We start from the raw sequence: 13,951 nt of genomic DNA on the forward strand, positions 1-13,951 counted from the left end.
CATTTGGAGAGCTTTGAGACGATCCCAATAATTTAGGTGCTTTATCTCGTCTATGCGTGCCGTATATGTTCTTTGTATTCCCTCTAGTTCAGCAATCTCTCCTGCTCTGAAGGGGGAAGTGAGTACTGAGCAGTACTCAAGACGGGACAACACAAGTGACTTGAAGAGTACAACCATTGTGGTGGGATCCCTGGATTTGAAAGTTCTCGTAATCCATCCGATCATTTTCCTGGCTGACGCAATATTTGCTTGGTTATGCTCCCTAAACGTTAGGTCGTCGGACATCATTATTACCAAATCCTTGACATGCTGTTTTCCAACTAGTTCTGTCATTTAGAATAGAATTCTGGTCCATCGTGCTATCTTATAATTAATTATTATTTTGCATTCATAGAATTGTACGTTGTATTAGCATTAATCTAGAACAAGATTTCCCCACAGGGTTCACTACATCTGGCAGGGTGAGTATGGGGTCCACTATTATTGGCAGGGTGAGTATGGGGTCCACTACTACTGGCAGGAAGGGTATGGGGTCACGGCGCTGGTGTGGTGGGGCAGGTGTGTGGCGTGAGGACGCAGGTGTAGTGGGGCAGGTGTGTGGCGTCAGAAGCAGGTGTGATGGGGCAGGTGTGTGGGGGCAGGTGTGTGGCGTGAGGACGCAGGTGTGGTGGGGCAGGTGTGGTGGGGCAGATGTGGTGAGGCAGGTGTGTGGTGTGAGGATGCAGGTGTGGTGGGGCAGGTGTGCAGGGTGAGGACGCAGGTGTGTGGCGTGAGGACGCAGGTGTGCGGGGTGAGGAGGCAGGTGTGCGGGGTGAGGAGGCAGGTGTGCGGGGTGAGAACGCAGGTGTGTGGCACTCAGTATAACTGTGGCAGCGGGCGGGAGGTGGCAGGATTGGCCATCCAACCGTTGTCGAGAGTGCCACTGTCCGCCGGCCGCCCGCCGCGCGTACACGCACACATCAGTGCCAGTGTCCTCGGAGCCGCCTCCAAGCGTGGCACCCCGCCTTCACCACACCATCTCCCCCCCCACACACCCACGACCCTCTTCCAGGCAGTGCCAGGCACCCCTACACACTCGTATGATCCTGGCATCTCCAATCACCAGGATAACTGTCGGTCATATTACCTTTGCCACGATTACTTGTCTATATGTAACTTGGAAAGTTCTTATAACTTGGCGACGGATTGTCGCTATGTGTCGTCGTGCATAGTCGTACCGATCCGGTTGTGCATCAGTGTGATGCACAGGCAACTCGCTATCAGTCGGAAAGTGTATTAATCTACTTTGATCTGTTTCAACTGATAAGTGAATTGAGTGTGAAGAGCAGCGGGTGTCAGCGAGGGTGAGGGTGAAGGGCGAGCGTGGAGGAGGACCTTCCTCACACCCGCACCATAACCAGGCTGTAAGGAACACCTTCCTAGTCAAGAAGTATCATCGGAGGTGGTACTTGGTGTTGAGCTGTGACCCACCGTGGCACTGTGGTGGCTGAGGGGGGAGTGACAGTGCCTGTGCTAGTGCCAGGGGGGGAGGGGGGCACTCAAACACGTGCCCTGGTACTGGTATTTCTCTCCGCGACAATATTCACCTACAACTCTGGATAAATTGAGTGCATTTGGACTGAGTGTTTGTGATATGCGAGTGCACGTGACGGTGGCACTCAGTGGCAGACGCTGATACTCAAGTCTCTCTCACACCAACGGAAACACACTCACAAGAGTGTGTTTCCTCACACACACACACGCACTCTCCCTCCAACCTTCTTCCCTCAGAAAGCCTCGCCAACGTTCAAACAGACAGGTTTGACCTCCTCGAGAGTGACCTCTCACCTAGTCCTTGACCTGCCCCCCACGAGCCTCCTGCACCACCTCCCTACGGTGACCCCACCTTGAGCACTAGTGACAAGTGCCTCAGAGAGGTTTCACACTTAAGCAAATTTAATGGTGGCACTTAAACCTGGATTAATATGCACTCTAGCGTCCACAGACGGGGGATAAGACCACAGTGCCCTTACAAGGCGGAGTCTGGCTCTCAGGGCTTGGTGAGGTAAGTGGGAGGCGTGAGAGGCAGGAGGAGGAGGAGGAGGGAGAGATGTAAGGAAGAGACACAGGTAACGGACAAGGTCACGGCCGTCCCGACTCACCTGTTCAAGTCACCTTTTCCGCACAAGTAAGTACTGACTGTCCTTGATGTTCGGGTCACAACAACACCCATCTCGCCCTCTTCGCCTGTCACAGCATGCTTGGTGACACTGTCACCTGGCACCGTACACGAGAGGTGGTGGCACGCTGGCTGTCAGCGCTGCTAACAGCCTGTAAGACAGACAGGTCGTTGTGTCAGCGCTCGTCTCTCACAGAACTGTTACCTCTCATTGGTACACGCGGCTAAATGTTCCTCTTGTTTAAGACTTCGTCGTGATTCGTGAGTTACCTTGAGCTGGGATGGCGAGGCTGGGGGCTAGTCAGACTGGGTTAGCAGTGCCTGGCTAGCGAGGCCTGGCTAGCGAGGCCTGGCTAGCGAGGCCTGGCTAGCGAGGCCTGGCTAGGGAGGCCTGGCAGCGAGGCCTGGCTAGCGAGGGCTGGCTAGCGAGGCCTGGCTAGGGAGGCCTGGCAGCGAGCTACATTAGCTAAGATGGACCCGTAAGGAGACAATTCTTCCTGGTTTGATAAACACACAGGTCTCGCCAACGTGTTTTGCTTTGTTTCCCAGTGTAGGACGGGCAGCCGTCGTGGGCGGTAACCTGACGGAAGCACACCGCATTATCGCCCTTGCCGCCAGTATTTGATGTGACTGTGTACCATGTGAGTCTCCACATAAATTATAATTATTAATATTATTATTATAACTATGATCGCACAGTCGTCGCCTGTACCCGTGCCCACGACTGGACTCCCCCCCCTCCCCCCCCTCCAAAAAAAAAACACGACAGCACGAGTTAAAAGTAAATTACAGTCAAACAAAACAAAAACAAATTGACTAGCGCTTTTAAACGAGAATTCCGCTGATAACATCATATCCCAAGACTGCTTCGACACGAGGGTGGCGCAGTAGCTGCCAGCTAGGCGTATACCAAGGCTGGTAGATATGCGTAGGTAGGTAGATACGTAGGCAGGTACATATGTAGGTAGGTAGATATGTAGGCAGGTACTTATGTAGGTAGGTAGATATGTAGGCAGGTACATATGTAGGTAGGTAGATATGTAGGTAGATATGTAGGTAGGTAGATACGTAGGTAGGTAGATATGTAAGGAGTTAGATATGTAGGCACGTAGATACGTAGGCAGATAGATATGTAGGCAGGTAGATACGTAGGCAGATAAATGCGTAGGCAGATAGATATAAACGTAAGTAGGTAGGTATATAATATATTAGGTTTGATGTTGAGGTGAAGGCCTATGAAGGTGTAGAGGATTATGAAGGCCTCCACCACCACCACCACGGCCTACTGACCGGCCAGCAAGAGTACTGTAGTCGTGGCCACAGTCCAGGACTACACTCCACGCTGTGTACACACCTGTACACCCAGAGGCGGGGTTTACCTCTGAGTGTACACACCTGTACACCCAGAGGCGGGGTTAACCTCTGAGTGTACACATTCCTTGTGTTACGGAGCTGGTTGGGGAGGATATTTACCACTTCCCCGGCCGGTGTACGCATGCGCGGCGATAATCACTCACCTCGGCAACGATCCAACTACCGTCGGAGACGCCTCGCGTCCGTGTAACTCCTTCATTAACCCTGTCGGGGCAGGTGTAGAGGCGCTGGACGGGCGGCCGTACGACCAGTGGAGGGTTGCCCAAGTTGAAGGTCCGCCTCGCCTGCCCTCTCCCTCGCGGGACTATCACCCTTACAAGCGGCATCCTGAAGGGCGAAATTGACTCGGGTCTGGTGGGCTTTCCTCTCAGTTTCAGTCCCTCCGGCCCGTCAGCTGGAAGTTCAGTTATCTGGCGTGGTGTGTAGTGTGTAGAGTGTAGTGTGGTGTGTGTAGTGGTGTTCACGGTGTAGTCTACACCTGCCCCTCACGGCTCTTAATGTGTACATGTGCGTGAGGGACACACACGTGCGTGTGTGTGTGTGTGTGTGTGTCCGCGTGTTGTGTTTCCTCAGCCCATTGCCTCATTCATGGGAATTATGCAGAGTAAATTCTTCGTTTTCTTATAGGTAAGTAAAAACTGGTTTGTTCTGTATGTGTGTGTGCGTGTCTATGTCTGTGTGCGTGTGTATGTCTGTGTGCGTGTCTATGTGTGTGTGCGTGTGTATGTGTACATGTCTATGTCTGCGTGTGTATGTACCTAGTTGTACTTACCTAGTTGTGGTTGCAGGGGTTGAGCTCTGGCCACTCACCAGAGTGCTGGTGGGTCCCACGTGAGCTCCTGGACAGGCTTCAGTAGGGACCTCCAGACGTACTGTGATTTCAGTAGAAATCCGGTTGTGTGACTTTTTACGTCTCGGTGGCCTAGTGGCAGAGCACGCGACTGGCAATGCCGGGGTCGTTGGTTCGCGCCCCCTAACAGTTCTTGTGGGTTTTGTTAGGAATCTGTACACCGGTTGATTGACAGTTGAGAGACGAGACCAAAAAGCCGAACCTCACCCCTCGCAAGCACAACTAGGTGAGTAAATACATACACGCACACAGACATACACACACACAGACATACACACACACAGACATAGACACGCAGACATTAGAAGGAACTTTTTCAGTGTCAGAGTAGTTAACAAATGGAATGCATTAGGCAGTGATGTGGTGGAGGCTGACTCCATACACAGTTTTAAATGTAGATATGATAGAGTCCGGTAGGCTCAGGAACCTGTACACCAGTTGATTGACAGTTGAGAGGCGGAAGCAAAAAGCCAAAGCTCAACCCCCGCAAGCACAACTAGGTGAGTACACAGAAATCATATTAAAGAGATATATATCAATGATAAAATACACTCCAAAGATGACGGGACAATGCCAATCGACTGTTCAATAGAACTTAAAACAAGTTATGTTCAGTACTCTATTACACAGAGAAGCTACGGGTGGGAAGGGGGGGGGGGAAGTAAAGTAATGGTGGATGGTTCAGTGTTCTTCTTGTAATTCGCCTCAGTCGTTGGCATCCCAGCAGGGGTCAGGATCACCGGGACATCCCAGCTGGGGTCAGGATCACCGGGACATCCCAGCAGGGGTCAGGATCACTGGGACATCCCAGCAGGGGTCAGGATCACCGGAACATTCCAGCAGGGGTCAGGATCACTGGGACATCCCAGCTGGGGTCAGGATCACCGGGACATCCCAGCAGGGGTCAGGATCACCGGAACATCCCAGCAGGGGTCAGGATCACTGGGACATCCCAGCTGGGGTCAGGATCACCGGGACATCCCAGCAGGGGTCAGGATCACTGGGACATCCCAGCAGGGGTCAGGATCACCGGGACATCCCAGCAGGGGTCAGGATAACTGGGACATCCCAGCTGGGGTCAGGATCACCGGGACATCCCAGCAGGGGTCAGGATCACTGGGACATCCCAGCAGGGGTCAGGATCACTGGGACATCCCAGCAGGGGTCAGGATCACTGGGACATCCCAGCTGAAGGAGCAGCACAAGAGCCCTGGACACGCGAGTCATTGCTCCGTGCAATAATATAATCTTGTGACCTCCTTCCCATATGGTCTATTCCCCTCTCTTTCTCTTGTTGATAATTCCCCTCACCTTTCTCCTCATTTTACTCAATTTCCGTTCTCCTTTTATTTCTTTCCCCTCTCTTGTTATTATCTTTGTTTCCCTCAACCTCCCTGTCCTGTCCATTATCTTTATTTCATTCCATTACCCTCTTTCCTTCGTGCTCCCTTGACCTGACCCCTTAGTCTTCCCTCACCCTGACCCCTTAGTCTTCCCTCACCCTGACCCCTTAGTCCTCCCTCACTCTCCCCAGATATGGTACCTGGGGCTCGTCCATGACTGGTGTGGGTACCTGGGGGGCCGTCCATGGCTGGTATGGGTACCAGAGGGGGGGGGGGGTCATTGCCCCGGTCCCCGGACTCCAGTACCGGACGACCGGTACTGGAGTCGGTACAAGGTCGTCTGGTACTGGAGTCGGTACCTGGAGTCACTAACAGTAATTGCTCTCCGTACTAGAGGAGAGGCGTGCCAGTGTGATAGAGGGCACATGTGACGGCCCGCATTATCAGCTGAACAAAAGTATGATGGAAGTGGGAAAGACAAACTGATGTAGTTACCCCTTGAATGTCTTGTGTCCGGTGCTGGCGCAACCCGTCCTCTTAAAATAACGTCGCTTTTTGCTCGTGTGCGCTCTATGGCCAAAAAGGGACGTAATTTGAAATGAAATCTAGTCACGATAGTAGCGAACTGTCCCGTTATCTGTTTTGAGTGCTCCGGCTTACTCGGTTAGGTTAGGAGAGGACACTTTCAATTAACGATTTTCATGACGTTTTGAAACCTTAGGAAAACTTCCTGCCCTCCTAACTTACCAGAGGACCCTTAACATGCTGTTTTGGAAACAAAAATCCAAAATTTATTTTCGATTATTTTTTATTTTCAAATTACGTCCATTTTCGGCCATACGGGTAAACGGCCAAATTCAGACGTAATTTGTAGGACGACAGGTTGCCCTGAGTTAGAAAGCTATTTAGCTGTCAGCTTCCTAGCTATTTAGTGATAGGTGAACAGGTGCATCAGGGGGGCAAAACTCTGCCCATTTGTTTCCCCCTCCGCCGGGGATCGAATCCGGAACCTTAGGACTAAGAATCCCGAGCACTGTCCACTCAGCCGTCAGACCCCATCAGATCCATGGCTGCAACTGATTTTCTCAATGGTTCAGTTCACTGATACAACACCTTAATGGGAGTTGTTTACGCAATAATAATAATGATATTTGTTGACAAGTTATGTTAGGTACAGTGTCAACACCCAGAGTGGCTTGAACACTTCACGTGTCCAGTCAACACTTCCCGTGTCCAGTCAACACTTCCCGTGTCCAGTCAACACTTCCCGTGTCCAGTCAACACTTCACGTGTCCAGTCAACACTTCCCGTGTCCAGTCAACACTTCCCGTGTCCAGTCAACACTTCACGTGTCCAGTCAACACTTTACATGTCCAGTCAACACTTCACGTGTCCAGTCAACACTTCACGTGTCCAGTCAACACTTCACGTGTCCAGTCAACACTTCACGTGTCCAGTCAACACTTCCCGTGTCCAGTCAACACTTCCTGTGTCCAGTCAACACTTCACGTGTCCAGTCAACACTTCACGTGTCCAGTCAACACTTCCCGTGTCCAGTCAACACTTTACATGTCCAGTCAACACTTCACGTGTCCAGTCAACACTTCCCGTGTCCAGTCAACACTTTACATGTCCAGTCAACACTTCACGTGTCCAGTCAACACTTCACGTGTCCAGTCAACACTTCACTTGTCCAGTCAACACTTCACGTGTCCAGTCAACACTTCACTTGTCCAGTCAACACTTCACGTGTCCAGTCAACACTTCACGTGTCCAGTCAACACTTCCCGTGTCCAGTCAACACTTCACGTGTCCAGTCAACACTTCCCGTGTCCAGTCAACACTTCCCGTGTCCAGTCAACACTTCACGTGTCCAGTCAACACTTCACGTGTCCAGTCAACACTTCCCGTGTCCAGTCAACACTTCACGTGTCCAGTCAACTCTTCACGTGTCCAGTCAACACTTCCCGTGTCCAGTCAACTCTTCACGTGTCCAGTCAACACTTCCCGTGTCCAGTCAACACTTCACTTGTCCAGTCAACACTTCACTTGTCCAGTCAACACTTCCCGTGTCCAGTCAACACTTCACGTGTCCAGTCAACACTTCACTTGTCCAGTCAACACTTCACGTGTCCAGTCAACACTTCACTTGTCCAGTCAACACTTCCCGTGTCCAGTCAACACTTCACGTGTCCAGTCAACACTTCCCGTGTCCAGTCAACACTTCACGTGTCCAGTCAACTCGTCACGTGTCCAGTCAACACTTCACTTGTCCAGTCAACACTTCACGTGTCCAGTCAACACTTCACTTGTCCAGTCAACACTTCCCGTGTCCAGTCAACACTTCACGTGTCCAGTCAACACTTCCCGTGTCCAGTCAACACTTCACGTGTCCAGTCAACTCTTCACGTGTCCAGTCAACACTTCCCGTGTCCAGTCAACACTTCCCGTGTCCAGTCAACACTTCACGTGTCTGTTATACTCAAATTCTGTCAGTTGAAATGTAACCAATCACAGGCAAGTAGGCCTCTGACGTCATGCCAGACAGAGGAGCATCAAGCATGCTCCCAGCAGCCTCAGTTATCCTCACAGACCCAGAGTAGGTGGACCTCGGCTGGCCAGTTATACACCTGTTTGCCTCACTCAATAAATATATACAGAAGCGACTACTGTGTCTACATTCAACCCGAACAAGGCAAACGAATACTGGTAGCAGCAGTGGGATCCAGAAATTTTTTTCTGGAAGCAAAAGTTCAAGTACCCAGCATCGCCTCGTGTTCCAGCCAAAACCGCCGCCACCGCCACCGCCATAAGCCGCCATCCTGCCACCCACGCATCAAATATTGTGCCAGACCGGGGTCCTGCCATCAACCACTACTCCAGGCTAACGTTTTAGAAGTAAGGGTCAATATCTTCCTGTGAGAACGCTCACTCATCAGTGAGGAGGAAGGAAGCTTCCCGCGCCAGCCATTTTTGAACCTCGCGCCACCACGTGGGAACCACCTATTACACCCACCACCACCACCACCGCCACCCAAGCTGACAGTATCAAGCTTCGTGAGGGTGCAAGCTACTGCAATCGTCGTCAGCCATCGTCGCAAGTATCAACTGGTTATTCCATCGTCGCAATATTGTCGTCGTCAGAATTTATCTTCGTGCCTCTAGCCTGAACAGTGTGGGGTCCCTGAGTCTCGCGCCACCGCCGCCAGGAGCGCTGCCGTCGCATCCAGTTTGTAAACACGCCTCACATGGGCCTCTTCAGATCTTCACGACGCTTCTCCTACTTTGGCTACTGGTGATCCTCATAAATTACAACCCTGAGATAAGTAATTGCTAGTTGAGAACAACGTGCCAAGTGTTAAAAAGTGACTTATGTAATAATTCCCATAATATCCTGTGAATTAACCATTCAGTGACTTGTTAAATATTGGAGCTGGTTCAGTACTGCACTCCCCACAGTTTTCCTGTGTGATTTCAACATTCCTGCTTCTTACAGTAATTTCATTGAATTTTAATTGTTCTCCTAGAGTGTTATTGGTAAATTCAAATTCCAGTGAATTAAGAAATCCTTGTTTTAGTAGCAGTTAAGGATTTGTGCAATATAATTTTTTTTTAATTTCTCCAGACCTAACTTGAAATTTATCCTTTAAGCATTTTATTTTAAACTTTTACCATAGGAGTTATATACATTCCTGTGTCCAGTTTATGTGCTACATCCATATTTCTTGCATTGCCACTTGTTGTGTTGAATCTTTTTAATGAAATTTTGCAATTGCATTTCCCAGTTTTTATTCTAAATTGCTGTGCTTAGTCTGGTTTAATTAATTTACATACATCTAATTCCAGTCATTTCTTTAATGAAAGATTGCTAAATTTAGTTTACAATTGCTTGTTCTTAATTATTTTCTTGCCTAGCCCAATTTAATAATTTTATTTCTGCCATTTTTACTTTAGCCAAGTTGATATTTTTTGTGTTTATTTTTGTGTATACTATTTCTGATGCCAGGTGCACTTAATTATAATCTGCGTTCAAATATTACTTCCACGGCTGTGACAATGCCTACCACTGTTGAAACCCCTTCAGAATCAATGGGAACAGTTGCTCGTCCCAATGGCCAGAGATCAGCTCAGGAAATGGCTATTCCTCTTTTTGCTGGGGAATCGCGTTTATTAGAATCATGGTTTAGTAAGGTTGAAGCGAAAACAGTTGCACGTTTTTCTAAGCCTACTGATGCCGAATACTTAGCAATTGCACGGTCAGCCGTGGACACAACCAAAGGTGATGCACGTTTTGTTGTTGATGAGAAAGCCATTGTTAGCCTCCAGTCTTGGCCTGAATTTAAGGATTTCTTTCGCCGTCGCTTTGTTAATAAAGGAGACCTTGACCCATATAGGTTAGTCAAGAAAATTGCCAATGCCACCATGCAGCCTGGTGAATCGTTTAATGCGTTTACTAGCCGTCTCGATCAGTATCTGTATGCCTTAGTTTCTGCTATGAATAATTCGACTTGGTTAGATAAAGACAATAATCTGTCCCCTGAGGCTATGGCCAAAATGATAGCATTTGGTACTTTAATGCATTTTGCCCCTGAGCATACAAAACCAATCGTTGAGCAACAAAATTTTGGTGTTAAACATGAAATTGGTGAAGTGTTTGAGGCTATTAACAATGCCGCCGATAAACTAGCTCCCCGAAGTGCTCAACTGTTGCCACCCTCTGATGCTGTAAATGTAGTTACAAGTTCTCAGCATCCTCCCACAAATTCTCAAAACTCTTGGTCGCAGAAGCGTACCCATGCTCGTAGCCCCCAGTCAAATTCGCCGCCTCATAAAATGCCGAAACGCCATAGTCCACAACCATCCACTCCCTCATGTTGGCATTGTGGTAAGAGTAACCACCTTGCAAGGGACTGTTGGTCCGCCCCTAGATCATCACCTCCTAGACAATTCTCTCGGCCCCCTCATCAATCTAATCATTCTAGGCTTCCATATTGCACGTACCATAAACAAGTTGGTCACCACACTGCGGATTGTAGAGCTAGGCAAAGGACATCTCCACCTCGTAACTCCCATGGTCAGTCTTGGCGAGGCTCACAGCGTCCAAGACATTATCAGAACTCTCGTAATTACAACTCCCAGCCCAGCTATAATGCAATTTCAAATTATAATGCTCAGTCACAGAATGCTGGAGCTCAGAATGTTCACTCCATGTCGTCGGGAAACCCCCAAGGCCATCCGCTAACCAATTCAAGCTAGCCAATCCTAGTGCCCTCCCTGTGTATTCAGTAGCTACCCAAAATAGATTTGGACACTTGACAGAGGAGGACACTGACTCTAAACCAGTTGTAGATGTTGACGGATCCACAGTAAATTTGACACAAACAAGACGCAGATATCCCAGACAACATAAGTCAAAAATAGTAACTTGTCCAGTCTCAAGTGATGGTCCCCTTGTATCAGCCATTGTACATGGTAGAGTTTTAAAAGTTTTTCTTGACTCAGGTGCAAAAATTAATATTGTCAAGCCCTCAGCTCTTAGAGACATTGAAAGTATGCACCCTACTATTTTAAAACAGTCACACATACCTTTTCTAAGTGGTATTTCAGGAAATAAAGTAAAAGTTCAGGGTGAAATTGACCTCCCACTCAAGTTCAATGATGTCACATTGTCTATAACATGTTTAGTTGTTGACATTATTCATTTTCCTGGAGACATTCTCTTAGGTCTGTACACCATGATTGATGAAAATATTGCATTGTTTCCCCATCGTTGGAACATAAGTATCAAAGACCACGTCATACCCTTGTGTAGCATGTATCGACAGGGCCACGAGTTCAACCTTCAATCAGATTATGTTAATTTTGTTGACACCCGCCTTGCTAGCGTAGGTTTGTCAGATCATTGTCGTGGTAGCATACCCGAGAAAACGGGCACTCGATTGAAGCATAGTAGTTGTACAGTTGTTAAGGAGAATGAGTATCGGGACTTTCTGGAAGGGGACGCCCTAACGGATTCTCGTTGTCTCGCTCGCCTGGCAGCTTCCATCTCTGAAGTCAGTGGTTCCACGGCTACTGACACTGTGCTACACCCTCATTCTCTCACCAGAATAAGAGTTAAGGTTCAGGGAGTGCCTGAGTTGTCGGATGTGATTGCGGAAAGTGAAACATGTAAAGTGAATGGTACATTTGTTGAACCCTCCTGGCACACAGTGCAGGATGGTACTGTCTCACTTTTTATCGCGAACACAAGTAATGCCGATATCCATCTCCAGTCTGGTACCCATGTTGTAGATTTTGCCCATTACTCGTTACCGGTGCGAGTTGTGGATGATGTCTCCATGGATCATACTGTTTGTACACTCACACCAGGAGAACAGGGATCTCAGCCAGAGGTGCAAGCGCAACACCTCAGTCCTACTGATTTTCCTGACTCTGTGGCTCAGCTTTTGGAAATTTTGAACAGGAATAGAGCTGTTGTTGCTCTACCAGGAGAAAAATTAGGTCTCACTCCTCTTATTACACATAAAATTCCCCTTGAACAAGGAACTACGCCTATTTATGTACCAGCTTACCGTCTTCCCCATTCTCAGAGAGCAGAAGCAGATAGACTTGTAGAAGAAATGTTACAGAGTGATGTAATTGAATCGAGTAATTCGCCATGGAACGCTCCATTGATTCTTGTACCAAAGCGAGATGGGACTTGGAGACCTGTAATCGATTATCGCAAGCTTAACAGAGTAACAATACCTGATCGTTTCCCACTTCCAGTTCTAAATGATTTGTTGCAAAGCATTGGTCGAAACAAAGTATTCTCAACGTTAGATTTGTTGCAGGGATTCTGGCAAATCCCCCTTGATGAGGAAAGTAAACAATTGACAGCCTTTAGTACTCCCAATGGTCATTTTCATTTCAAAAGAATGCCGTTTGGTTTGCGTAGTAGTCCAATAACCTTTTCACGGCTCATGACAAATCTATTTCGTAGATTGATAGGAAGTACGCTTCTAGTTTACCTTGATGATCTCATAATCATGTCGCAAGATGTTCAGACTCATTTCCAGAACCTTGAAAAGGTACTTGCAAAGCTCGCTGAAGCTAATTTAAAAATAAAGCTTGCAAAATGTTCATTTTTAAAGCAAAAGATTAATTTCCTAGGTCATACAGTTACACCTTCAGGTATTACATTGAATGAATCAAAAATTATTGCTGCCCGTGATTTTCCAACACCTCGTACCGCAGAAGCCGTAAGACAGTTCACAGGTCTTGTAGGATTTTATCGTTCATTTATTGCTGGATTCTCTATTATAGCCGCTCCGCTTTACAAGTTGCAAAGAAAAGATGAACCCTTTGTTTGGGGAGAGGCCCAGGATCAGTCATTCAAAAAACTCAAAGCAGCCTTGATTTCGTCACCTGTCCTTAGGTATCCAGATTTTTCTAAACCTTTTACGTTGGTTACAGATGCTAGTGACATAGGTCTAGGTGCTGCATTACTTCAAACAGAAGGTCACAGAGATCACGCAATAGCTTATGCTAGCCGTACTTTATCTAAAGAAGAGAAAAATTATAGTGCAACAGAACGAGAAGCCTTGGCAGTTGTTTGGGCACTTAAACATTTCAAGGATACAATTTATAATTACCCAGTTCATGTTCTTACAGATCACCAACCATTAATTCCCTTGTTCAAAAATAAGAATCCAGTTGGAAAGTTTGCTAGATATTTGCTCACAATTCAAGAATTCAATCCCACATTTGGATATATTCCAGGAAAGCAAAATGTTGTAGCCGATGCGTTTTCTCGACACGTAGCTGCGATTCAGTTAAATTACCCAGCATTAGATGCTACAGTAGTAGAAACGGAACAAAGACAAGACCCCATATGGGCACCCGTCATTAAATTTTTGACTAAGCAAGACACTCGCCCGATTCATAAACCACCAGTACCATTGAAAGAACTAGTTATGTTGGACAATTTACTGTGTAGAGTAGTAAAGCTAGGGACAGCCCCGAGGAAATGTTGTCAGTTAGTTGTTCCAGCTGTCTTGGTACCAACTGTGTTAAAAATTATCCATGATGCTCCTGCAAGTGCACATCCAGGAAAGGATCGTACACTCCAACAAGGTCGATTGAAATATTTTTGGCCAAAAATGGCTAAGGAGATTGCTCATTATGTTGACAGATGTTTAACTTGTTTACAGCACAAGGGACATGTTTCAGGACCTAATCCAATTC

General features: G+C 47.7%; 1 protein-coding gene across 13 annotated transcripts in view; it reads left to right on the top strand.

The window, feature by feature from the left end:
• Nucleotides 1-857: 857 nt before the first annotated feature.
• LOC123763970 (metabotropic glutamate receptor 5) overlaps nucleotides 858-13,951 on the top strand; it is a 316,966-nt gene continuing 303,872 nt past the window's right edge. For 5 of the 13 annotated variants that reach the window (XM_069330104.1, XM_069330095.1, XM_069330096.1 and 2 more), the window contains exon 1: nucleotides 889-2,167. The gene's annotated coding sequence lies outside the window, so the exon portion shown is untranslated. Of the gene's footprint in view, nucleotides 2,168-3,959; nucleotides 4,160-13,951 lie in introns of those variants that run through there. The other 8 variants (XM_069330094.1, XM_069330097.1, XM_069330101.1 and 5 more) reach the window with 5 other exon arrangements.

This window comes from Procambarus clarkii, chromosome 23 (genome assembly GCF_040958095.1).
Source record: "Procambarus clarkii isolate CNS0578487 chromosome 23, FALCON_Pclarkii_2.0, whole genome shotgun sequence".
Lineage (NCBI taxonomy): Eukaryota > Metazoa > Arthropoda > Malacostraca > Decapoda > Cambaridae > Procambarus > Procambarus clarkii.